The sequence below is a fragment of the Pomacea canaliculata genome, linkage group LG4 (assembly GCF_003073045.1).
Source record: "Pomacea canaliculata isolate SZHN2017 linkage group LG4, ASM307304v1, whole genome shotgun sequence".
NCBI lineage: Eukaryota > Metazoa > Mollusca > Gastropoda > Architaenioglossa > Ampullariidae > Pomacea > Pomacea canaliculata.
Window position 1 is genome coordinate 21169801 of NC_037593.1, and position 12819 is coordinate 21182619.

Consider the following 12819-nt stretch of genomic DNA (forward strand, 5'->3'; position numbering starts at 1 on the left):
TATGGCCGTTCTTAGGTGGTGGAGCGATTTGTCTGATTAATTCCGATAACGGCGAGTCTCTAGGCTGTTAAATAATTCACCGATTCTTCACGCATCGGTGCTAACTTCTTAGAGGAGAAGTGGCGTTTTGGCCACAAGAGATGGAGCAATAACAGGTCTGGCTGCCTTTAGAAGGAATCAAGGGTGGATGTGGCCATGCTTTGAAAACAGTGCGAACCCCTTGAACGTCCTTGCGTGATAGGGATTGGGGGCTTGAAATTTCTTCTTATCACGGAACGAGAATTCCCAGTAATTACGTCGGTGCTTTCTACACCGCCTGTCACTACTACCGAGTGATACGGTTTAGTGAGGGGTAGCTGGCCTCCGCGTGAGAGTCTGAAAAAGTCATTCAAACCGGAGGGGAAAGGCTTTTGGCCCGATCAGCCTCTCAGTAAGCCCCGGACACGAGGCATCGCTTGCTGTAGGCCTAGTGTCTTTTCTCAAACGGATGGCGCAATCGGAAAAAAGTGATCACAACGGTCTCTCGGCAGCGCTGTACACCGGCAACGGCTGAATGGATCGGTGAGGTGTGGTGCTTAGGAGGGTCAGGTGCCTAGTGGGGCCAGGGCGCTGAACGGCTCGCGGGCCGGTTAGAAATTTGGAGTGGGGGGGCGTGGCACAGGCAGGGGATGGTTAGGTGGGTTGGCGCTATATACATGGGGAGTGCAGGCGTCCCGAAGGATTATGTGCTTGGCTGATAAGTCAATGGTGCGGAGGCTACCATCTGAGGGATTATGACTGAACGCCTCTAAGTCAGAATCCCGCCGAATATGTAACGATACTTTCAGTGCCGCTGCGATACACGCCGCGGTGTCACAGCCGCGTGCGAGTGTGTGAAGCCACAGGAAGGGGGTCATCAGCCGCTCTGCGCCGAGCAGGGCGCGGCGGGACAGGACGATTTCCACCCCATGCGACGTGGAGATTGCCAAATCATTCGTAGACGACTGTTCTCGTTTCGGGTGTAGACGTACTTAGTAGAGCAGCCACCTCACTGCGATCTATGAGACTCAGCCTTTGGACCAGGAGATTTGTCCGCATTCGCAGACGGACGCATTCTCCGACGATGGGCTCGAGTCCCCCGCTCTCTCTCAGGTACAAAGGGGAAAGGTGGTGATGCTACTGGGTGGGCACCGGTAAAGCACACACACGTTTTTCTCTCTTTTACTACTTCGCTTTTTCTTTTTTTTTTCTTCAAAAAACCCAGGGGAGGCCTGGTGCAAAACTTTTCGAAAATATTCCAGTTCGATGGGAGGGTCTGGTGCAGATAGGAGGGTCTGGTCAAAGACTTTGAAAAAACTTTACTCGTCATTAACTTCGCTTTGGTATTAGAAATTTAGGGTACACTCGATTTCAACCCTTCAAGTATTACTAAAAGGAGGGCTGGTGTAATGGGGGTCTGGTGCATAAGGAGGCGTTGGTGCAGAGGAGGTCTGGTGCCGAAGAGGAGGGAGGTCTGGTTGCGTGAGGGCCTGGTTTAAAAAAAAAAAAAGGAAGTAATAGGGAAAAATTGAACAAATGTTGTCCGATAGCAGGAACGCTTTCTCCTTTCGCCCGAGCCCATTGTCGCATTCGAACAACGTGGTGTCTCTGTACACCGACAAAAACGATCACCAACATACCCAGCCCGATAGGTTCGTAAATACCAAATTGAGAATTCACCCATCATCTTGGAAAGTTTCAGTTCATAGTGTAGGTCTGGTGCCGGTAGAGTTGTCTAGGGTCAGGTGCCGGAGGCCTGGTGCTAAGGGTAGGGTCAGGTATGCCCGGAGGGTCTGGTGCTAGGGAGGGTCAGGTGCCGGAGGTCTGGTGCCTGAGGCGAGGGTCAGTTGCCGGAGGGTGGTGCCTAGGGAGGGTCAGGTGCCGGAGGCCTGTGCCTAGGGAGGGCTCAGGTGCCCGGCTGGGCCTGGTGCTAGGGGGTGCCTAGGGAGGGTGCAGTACGGAGGGCCTGGTGCCTAGGAGGGTCAGGTGCCAAGGCTGGTGCCTTAGGAGGGTCAGGTGCCGGAGGGTCTGTGCTAGGGAGGGTCAGGTGCCTGAGGATTGATGGCCTAAGGAGGGTCAGGTACCGGAGGCCTGGTGCCAGGGAGGGTCAGGTGCCGGAGGGCCTGGTGCAATGGGAGCGTGGCACAAGGCAGGTATGGTTAAGGTCGGCGCTATATACATGGGAAGCAGCGTCCTGAAAGGTGCGCGAAGGGACCGTGGTATAAAGGTTTTTCTATATATGAAATGCTCACCCAGTTTTGTATTTTCATCTGCAAATGAGCGCTCGCTCGGCGTGCGAAGCCCTCGGTCGAAAGCGATCGTGTCTGCGTCCCGTCATCTGCGCGAGCCGGTTTCGAAGCGGACCGAAGAGTAAAAAAGTCTACGGGCTTGGTGGTGATTCGCGCTTTCGCTGCGCGTTTCTCACGGCTCAGGCACGCGCTGGTTGAAGCAGAGAGGGGTTCGTCGTGGCTCCTTTCGGGCCAGCCGCGTCGGCGCATCGAAATAACGCTTGCTGTGTCTCGCGAGGGTCCTGGTGCCAGGAGGGCCTGTGCCAAACTTGTAAATGTTCGTATCGAGGGGAGGGTCTGGTGAGGGGTCTGTGCAAAACTTGGAAAATGTCTGTGCAATTGGAAAATGTACACATTGAAAACACACTTGAGAGGAGGTTTTACCGTCAGGCGTCATGCCTTTGGTCTAGGTGCGGAAAATGGTTTTTTTGAGCGAGGAGGGGGCGGATCTGGTGCAGGGCCTGGTGCCAAAAATGTTCAGATGGTCTGGTGCAAACTTATTGAAAACACACTTTCTAGTCATTAGTACTTCATTTTGGTATAGGGAAGCTTAGGGAACCTCGTTTTTCTTCAAGTTTACCGAACAGATGGAGGGTCTGGTGCGGAGGGCTGGTGCGGAGGTCTTGGATGCGGAGGCCTGATGCAAGGGGAGGGCGTTGGCACAAGGCAGGGAGGGGGCCGCTATATATATGGGAGCAGAGGTGTGCCGAAAAGCGCGGCTAGAAAGTGAAAAAAAAAAAATGGCATAGAGAAAGGTTACTATTAGCCATGTAGTGCTCACCCGTTGTGATTTTTTGCATCGGCAACTGAGCGCTCGCTCGGCGTGCGACGCCTCTCTGTCGAAAAGTGATCGTTGTCTGCGTCCCCGTCTGCTGACGAGCCAGGTTTGAAGCGGACGCGGAAAAAGAAGGTGTTGGTACGGGTTGGCTCGCTGGCGATTCGGCGCGCTTTCGCTGTCGCGTTTCCCCTCACGGCTCAGGCGTGGCTGTTGAGCAGAGAGGGGTTCGTCGTGCTCCTTTCGGCCAGCGCGTCGGCGTCGTTCGAATAACGCTTGACTGTGTGTCTCGAGTGAAAGAGCGCGCCGCGTGTCGATCGGGTGAACGCTCCGCACGTTGAAAATTTGAACGCGATTGATTCGGTTGCAAAGAGCGAAAAGCACCCGCGAACGCAGGACCCGCGCTCAAGCGGCGACTGCTTGTGCGGAGTCGGATTACGTGTAACAGCAACAGCATTCTGGTGAAATCCTACCAGTAGTCATATGCTTGTTCTCAAAGATTAAGCCATGCTCGTACGGTGAAAACCGCGAATGGCTCATGAAATCGTCGAGGTTCCTTAGATGATCCATTTCTACTTGGATAACTGTGGCAATTTCTAGAGTAATACATGCAACCAACTCCCACCACAACACACACACACACACACACAACACACCCGAACAAAGCCCCCCCCCGGGAAAGAGCGCTTTTATTAGTTCAAAAAATCAGTCGGGGTCTCGGCCCGTCCCTTTTGGATGATTCTTCGATAACTTTGTGCCGATCGCATGGCCTCGAGCGGCGAGGCATCTTTTCAAATGTTGCCTTATCAAACTGTCGATGGTACGTGATAGACTACCCATGTTTGACAACGGTAACGGGAATCAGGGTTTATTCGGAGAGATGAGCATGAGAACGGATACCAATCCAAGGAAGGCAGGCAGGCGCGCACTTACCCACTCCGCCGGGAGGTAGTGACGAAAATAACAATACGGAACTCTTTTGAGGCTACCGCAATTGAATGAGTACACTTTAAACCTTTCAACGAGGATATGGAGGGCAAGTCTGGTGCCAGCAGCCGTGGTAATTCCAGCTCCAATAGCGTATATTAAAGTTGTTGCGCTTAAAAAGCTCGTAGTTGCATCTGAGGCATGGATCGTGCGGTCCGTCTCGCGACGGTCACTGCGCGAAGCTGAGCGTGCCCAGCGCCGCTCTAGCGCAGGGTCGTCTTCGCAAGACGAACAACTGCGAAAGCATTTGCCAAGCATATTTTCATGCAGTCAAGAACTAGTCAGAGTTCGTAGACGATTAAATACTGTCATTGTTCTGACCATAAAACGATGCCAACTAGCGTTGTGCAGTGTCGCTTCATCGACTCTGAAACCAAAAGTTTCACGGGTTCCAGGGAAGTATGGTTGCAAAGCTGAAACTTAAAGGAATTGACGGAAGGTCACCACCAGGAGTGGAGCTGCGGCTTATTTGATTCAACACGTTAAAACACACCAGTCGCACACTGTAAGCATTGACAGATTGATATCTTTTTTCTTCGATTCGGTGGGTGGTGGCGCATGGGCGTTCTTAGGTGGTGGATGCGATTTGTCTGATTAATTCCGATAACGGGCGAGACTCTAGCCTGTTAAATAGTTCACCGATTCTTCACGAATCGGTGCTAACTTTTAGAGGGAGAAGTGGCGTTTAGCCACAAGAGATTGAGCAATAACAGGTCTGCTGCCTTTAGAAGGAATCAGGTGGATGTACCATGCTTTGAAAACAGTGCGAACCCCTTGAACGTCCTTCGTGATAGGGATTGGGGGCTTGAAATTCTTCTTATCAACGAGGAATTCCCAGTAATTACGGCGATGCCCTTTCTACACACACACCGCCTGTCATTACTACCGAGTGAACGGTTTAGTGAGGGGTAGCTGGCCTCCACGTCGAGAGTCTGAAAAAGTCTATCAAACCGGAGGGAAAGCTTTTGCCGAGTCAGGCTCTCAGTGACGCCCGGACTCTCGCGTACCTCGGGTGGCATCGGCGAAAGTGTAAAGAGAGGCACATTCTCGCGTGGCTGTTCCCTGGCTTTACAATATTTTTTCATTCATTTCGCATTTTGTTGAAACCTTTCAAATATTGTTAGAAAGCAGATGAAAAGAAATGAAACAACTTTAGGCGGTGGGATCACTCGACTCACACGTCGATGAAGAACGCAGCCAGTTGCGTGAAATAATGTGAATTGCAGAACACTCTAACCCTAACCATTTTTTTTTTTAAAAAAAAAAAACCAAAAGCAAACAAACCCGGGGGAGGGCCTAGTGCAAAACTTTTTTTAACAAGTTCCAGTGGATGGAGGATCCTGAGTCAAAGACTTTGAAAAAACTTACTCTCATTAACTTCGCTTTGGTATAGAATTTAGGGGTACCTCGATTCCTTCAGTATACTAAAATGTCTCGCGTGCATGTTGAGGGGTAGGAGGGTCTGGTGCGAAGAGGAGGTCTGGTGCGTAGGCCTGGTTAAAATAAAAGGAAAGTAATAGGGGAAAATTGAACAAATGTTGTCCATAGCAAGCAACGCTTTCTCCTTTCGCGGTTGATCGCATTATTCTCTCCGAACAACGTAGTGTCTCTGTACACCGACAAAACCGATCCAACAATACCCAGCCCGATAACCGTACAAATGAGAATTAACCCATCATCTTGGCAGATTCAGTTCAATAGTGAGGGTCAGTGTCCCGGAGGGTCTGGTGCCTAGGGAGGGTCAGGTGCAGCCCTGGTGCCTAGGGGAGGGTCAGGTGCTGGTGCTAGGGAGGGTCAGGTGCCCGGAGGATCTGGTGCCTAGGCAGTCAGGTGCCCGGACAGGTGGGAGGTTTGATTGCTAAGGAGGGTCAGGTACCCGGAGGGCCTGGTGCCTAGGAGGTCAAAATGGGAGCGTGGCACAAGGGTATGGTTAAGGTCGGCGCTATATACATGGGAAGCAGGCGTCTGAAAGGTGCGCGAAAGGGACCGTGGCTATAAAGGTTTCTATATATGAATGCGCAGCTCACCAGTTTGTATTTTTCATCGGCAAATGAGCGCTCGCTCGGCGTGCGAAGCCCTGCGGTCGAAGCGATCGTTGTCTGCGTCCCGTCATCTGGCGAGCCGGTTTCGAAGCGGACGAGAAGGCTCGGTACGGGTTGATTCGCGGCTTTCGCTGCCGCGTTTCTCACGGCTCAGGCACGTGCACAGGGAGGGCCGGTGCAAAACAAAAAATTGATTCATCAATGACTAAAAAAAGTTCCACTTCGATGGGAGTCTGGTGCAAAGAGGAGGGTCTGGTGCGAAGGGAGGGCCTGGTGAAACTTTGAGAAAAAAAAATTTGATTCATCACTTTTCTTCGCTTGGCATTAGAAGCTTAGGGGTACCCACACACACACACTCGTTTCCTTCAAGTATACGAAAAGGGAGGGCCCTGTCTGAGTGAGGCCTGGGCTGCATATAGGAAGGGTCTGGTGGTAAGTGTGAATGTGAGTGTATGCGTTTGTGTAAAGTGATTCGTGACCTATAATTTCACAGTTTGTCATGCTCGCACTTGTTTTGTAAGACTTCTGTAACTAAAATATGTGTATGCTCCTTAGCCAAAGAATAGGAAAAAGATTCACATCTTAGAAGTAGTCGTATGATACGCCATTTTTTGTCTCGTCTTTCTATTTTTTCGTATGCATGTATCTTCGAGTTAAAACAACATTTGCTGCTTACAGAACAGAGCTGAGGTCAACGTACAAAGTGGTCACGGAGCTCGCCCTATCGCAGGAAGAATGTTTGCTGCGCAGGGTACACTGAAGATGGTGATACATGTATCCGTAAGTCCTCCAACTCTTCTGACCTCGTGATTCTGGGTTGCCCTCTGCATAACTTTGTTTTGGATGGTTGATTAGGCATATCCATCCACATCCGCGCACCTGCATCTGTCGCTAGTCGACCCCCTCACACCTTCCCTCTGTCACGTGGCTGTCACCGGCCAGCGACCACCCACACATCGCCAGCCTCACCCTCCCTGTGTGCGTGCTATGTTCGATCCCACTAACTGCGATGTCGCACACTACCATACAGTATAGTAATCGAGTTTATTGGCAAATAGCATTTGACAGGCAGGAACATCAGTGTCAATGAGAGTGACTAGGCGTCTCAAATTGACTGACAATAATGAAGTTTGTGAGAAAAGCTCATAAAGTTTGTAGTCAGCAGGTAAAATGACAATATTAGTACTGTAGAACTTTGTTCTATGAACTATTACGATTCAGCTAAAATATGCTAAACATTTCTATTTTTCTGTCATTTTTACAAAACATTCTAATCTCCTTAAATATATAAAAGTATTAAACACTTACTAGCTAACTAGTCTTTAAAAACAGTTGCTTTGTCTTCTAAAACTGAGCACGTATTTTAACGGCTAGTGACTGATGGGGGTTGAAGTCGACCGAGTTTATGCTTCGTAAAAAAGTTGAATGAATTCAAAATTTCTGCTTTAAAAGAGTCTGAAGGCGACAGTTCAGTCAGATATTTGTTTACGTGTAACAGCATGCGTGTGTGTAGTTATTGTGTGTGTATGTGTGCGCGCGCGCGTGCGGTTTTGCTAAAGGAATAATAATAGGAAGGGACTTTCGATAGGTGCTGCGTGTTTGTATGTTAAGTTGATTAAAAAATGATAACTGATGTGCTCTGCTGTTCGTCGCAGCAAACACTTTTTTTAATGAGGTTATTAACGGACACTCGATGAAGAACTTGTTTAGGCATATTACTTCTTCGGTTCTTCTCTTTACATGTAGAAGTATAAAATCACTTACATAGAGGAACATTTCCTGCACGTCAGTGAGCTTAGTACAAACTCGCAGCACTTAGAACAAAAGGCGATGTGATACATTAACCGTTGTTCTATCTGTCGAGGTTTTGACATCACTGCTGACGTAACAGTCCTTACTAGAGGGGGGGGGGGGGTCTGTGGAGCGGAGTGCTACAAGTCTGATCCTTTGTCCTCATTTACTAACCACCTCAGCATCGTAACAATTAATATGTTACAAGTAGTGATGCAGATCCTAGTGTCGCGCGGTCAGCGATTGTTGCTGTCATCCTTGCATGCCTCCATACTGAGCTGGCGCATCGTTAGGTGTTTTCTTCGCGCTTTGTCCCCTCTTTATATACGTCTTGCGCGCGCGCAACAGCTTCCTGATGGTCATTTTACTTTTTCCCTCTTTGACGTCATGGGTGTGTCATCAAAGTAACGAAAGTGCTGACACGTGGGCGCATGACAGTCAGGTTTTCATTGTATCGACGGATCTGCCACAAAGCCGTTTTGGTAGTAGACGGATCCATTCTGTCGGGTTTCCACACATTCCTAGTCTGTGAAGGGCCTTTGGGTGGCGTGGAGTGCAAGGAGAGGAATCCTTTATGTTCAAAGCCATTAGTCCGATGTTTAATGCAAGATTGTACTTTGTTAGGTTAACGTTCGTGATTGCCGGGTCGGCGCGCTTGTAGCGCGTACTCGTTTCCGTTGTATGGATTTGTGTAAGATCAACTTTAGATTTTTGACGAGTCTTAGGATATCGCGATGGTCAGATATATGTGTTCGTGTGAAAATATTGTTTTAGAATTGAGCAGTTCGGGACCGCCTGTTTATTGTAAGAATTGTTCTTATCTACAGGCTTATTTTTTGGTTCTTCTTCCTCTCAACCCTGTTTTTGTTGTTTTTTCGCTCTTCCTTCGTGTCACCGTGCTTCACTCTTTGTTCGCGTTGCTGTCGCGTCATCGTGTCGAGCGTCACCCTGCACCATCATCATATCTCGTCGCGAGTGAACCGCGACTCGCTGCACAGTGTGCGGAAGGCTTTCGCTGAACACCTAGAGCAGGAATCTTCGAGCAGGAGCTTTCGTGCATGGCGGCCACATCATCGCATCTGACGAGAAGAAGAGGGGTGGGGGTACGTCGTTAGAGGCGGCAAGCCAAGGCAGAGCGGGCCTGGCGTCTGTGGACACTCCAAGGCTCTAGCTGTCACCCTGCAGTGCTGCGGTGATGTATTGTTATATAGGTGACTGATATTAGCCTGTGCACAGGGCAGTGATTTGTCTTATTTTGTTTCTATTTTTGTTTGTTGGGATTGTTCGCGCTGATTCTAATAATTTGGTTCATGTGAGAGTGGTGGAATTTTTGATTTTTGATTCCTATCAGGATTATTTTTGTGGCTATAAATTAGTTTGTTGTAGTGAATTTTGTTTGTCATTTCTGTATGGTCCTGCGCTCATTAAGTTCGACTGGCTTCGTCGCGACCACGCGACCCCTAGTGGCACTTGTCCTACTGTTTGCGTCTATATTTCGTTACTGAATGAAGTGTAGATATTGAGATTCGAATTGTAAACATCATTATGATCTGGGAAAATAATTTACGATTACAAGTATCAAGGGCCCGGATGAGGTCGCTGTCCGCGGGCGCCGGGCGGCTCTCGGCGGCCGGGGTCTCACACCAACCCGATGACACTCTCGGATGTTAAAGGAGATCTGTCGCTGTGTTATCGATATCTGCAGCTACCTCCCTTGAATCCTTTTTGGGTGGGGAGGGAGGCGATGCTGCTATCTTATCTCAAATCGTCGAGGCTCTGTTAGTCGCGACTAACTGATACATCCTTCATGTAAGGATAGACAAAATCTTCTCGCCATTGCCTCTCTCTACTTATGCATAGGGCGGGTCTCAGATGTCTCAACGGCACCTGGTGTACCACTTCCTTCATCACATCTTGTACAGCATCGTTTCTTTGTAACACCTGAATGTTTTCAGGCCTATAACTGGTCCTGGATCATGGGCATTGAAATTTTTATTTTGTAAATTTTCAATTTATTAGCAACGTGTAGCTATTTATTTTCAGCACCGTTTGATGATCTCCCGGAATTTTCTTTTTTCTTTTCCAGTGTAACAGCTGCATGCTTCAGTAGGCATTTATAGTGTCAGGTTATGCTTGAGAAATACTGTCACTGCAAAAATTCACCTTGAGTTTACGGAATAATGATTACTGCATGCTGGATCTATAGTGGGCCTTTAGCTACAAACAGATTGTCACAGTGCGCCATGACTTACTAGCTGAATATCTATAAATCAACATTCCATAACAGAAGAAATCAGACTTTGCCCTGCACTCAAATACAATTTAGTCATTATCGTATATCGCATAATACATGTGCAGTAGGACAGGGGGCAGCGGGGGCAGCCGCCCCCCAAGGAAAATACAGGGTGGGCAGGATATCCTTTTGCCCCCCCACTATTTGACGGAGTAATTATCAACAAAGAGAAAGAACTGAAGAAAGGTAGGGGAGTAGAGAGCGAACGGTCGATCACCGTCACCAAACGCGGGCGCCTGGAGCGCAGTGGAGGCTCTAAACACCTCATGACAGAATCAGAATTCGGGGACAGTCGTTATTGTTTGCCAGCAAATTGGCAGGCTATGTGTGAAGCCTCAGCGAAGAAAGCGCCCGCCACAGTAATCGGTCACCAACTCGCAGTGTGGTCTCCCCCCTCCCCATATGCGCACGCCTTTTCTTTGGCGCTTTTCGTTGACCAAGCCACTAAATAACATCCACCACTCCACTCGCTGTCACCCTAAAAATTATACTGCCCCTATCCGATTACAACCAAAGGGGCCGCCACTGGTCCATCGGGGAACACAGAAAGCCATCAACGAATTAAGTTGCATAACCAATACCCCAGTCTTGCAAAATCACGACAGAACCCTTAACATCTTTGTGAAAAACTATAGGCCGAAGCACGAAGACTTCATCTTACTAACACCAGACGGTTTAGTGCGAATTGTCGCTTTGTCTTCACCTAAGTTCAGCGCAAAGACTCTGAGTCCCTATACTTGGCTAGTTTTCCCTTTAGAGACCGAGAGACCTGGTATTAAATGCTCATCCTACGACTCAGGGGGAAGCTGCATAAGTCAACATTTCTAAAACTACCAAGGGCACTCACTCTTTCTATCACACGACTAGTGGTGGTAGCTCAATAAAGTTATCTGTGTTACTAACTGTTTGGTTGTGTGATTGTTACCTATGTGATCCGTGTTTTGGAGAATGCCCATCAGAACCGTGTCGAATCGCCTGGCTCAGCACGTCGGTAGCGGTAGCGTGAAGGGGGTGGCCTGCGGCCATTCCCACCCTGTTTCGTCCTGGCCACGGTGGTCTGGCCAGTTTATGGCCATTAAAATTATAGGGTAGTTGCCGTCCTTCCTCTCTGGTCCTTTTGATTCTCTTGGGGTGGATGGGCTATTTTCCACGGTGTGCGGACACCAAGTCAGTTAGGGCTGTGTCTCTTTGTAACGTGGATTATCTGCGGACCGCTGGTCCTTGGGTAGGAAAGGGTTCTGAGGTTTCTCGAAGCCTATAGTAAACCTGCCACACTAGGACTGGGATGACGGCGGGTCGGAAGAGAGTTTTCGCGTGGTGGAGAGACCTGTGCCGTCTCTGGGAGTAGTCGGGGGTTTGCCACGTGCTGTGTGGACTGTCGCTGGAATGGGTGGTTTCAGGAAGAGGGATTACCCAGCAACCAGCTTATTTTCCCCGCGTTGTTGTGAGATAGAACAAGCGTGTCACGGCCCTTGGGTGGTAGGCTTAATTAATCTTTACCTTTGTTTTCCACGCAGTTTTTTTCTGGCTAAAACAAACAAAAACAACCTGAGAAGTCCATGAACACAAACAGGCTTGAATAACGGTCTCATTATGCATGATATTTAAAGAGAGGTTTGATCTGCTTATCTGGACGAGTTGCAATCGGAGTTCATTAATATAAATCAACCGAGACGGCATTTTTTTTGCACACTTGACTTGCCAACCTTGATTAATATGATTTAATAGATTATACGTTATCACATTTTTTGTGATGCGTTAGCCGGGCGAGTCTATTCTTTAATTTTGTTCTTTTCTAATTTAATGATGCTGCTTGCCTTTTAAATAAAGCAGCGGTGTTGTGATGCAACACTGTGTACGTCTTGCGGCAGTAGCGCCCCCCCCCATCCTTTTCGTAATGTGCGAGTGCGAACGCGCTCACTGTCAAGCAGGGAGTTTGCCCCCCCAATACGCCGAACATCTTCCTACGCCACTGTAATAGCATGTTACAGTTTTCCCGTTTTTGTTTGTAGGCAAATATTATTGACAGAATAAGGCATAAGATGAAGTTACCATCCATGCTGAAAAAAAAATTCTGTTCAGAAGTCGTGACATTGGAGTGATGATCTGAAATCACATAGAATAGGCTGCGTTTTGTTAGAAACCCTATGATTCATGTGATTATCATTACTCGAGTAGAATGCTGGTTTGGTATTGTCAGTCAGCTAGACTGCAGGTGAGCTGGTGTGTGAGTGCATGGAACGTGCTTCATCAAACAAGCATAACCAACGGCAAGAATACTATATACAACAATGTGAATGCAATAGTGCTTGTTGTGGGCTTTTAAAGTTTTAAGCCACGGTGGAAGTGTCCTTCTGTCATTGTTTCTTTGGAGTTTCACTCTAATATATATCAAGTGACATCATACCATCAAGATAAGTATTCTGGCTGAACAACTACAAAAGATGATAACAAGATTGTAAAATTCTATCTCACACTGGTGGTAAAATAATAACGCCATATTATGGTGAAAAGAGTAACACATACAAAAAAGGTACACTAGATGTGGTTTAACAAAATTATGTATTTTATTTAATTTTAATAAACCATTATTTTCGCATTAAACATGTTATAGGCTTCCCATTC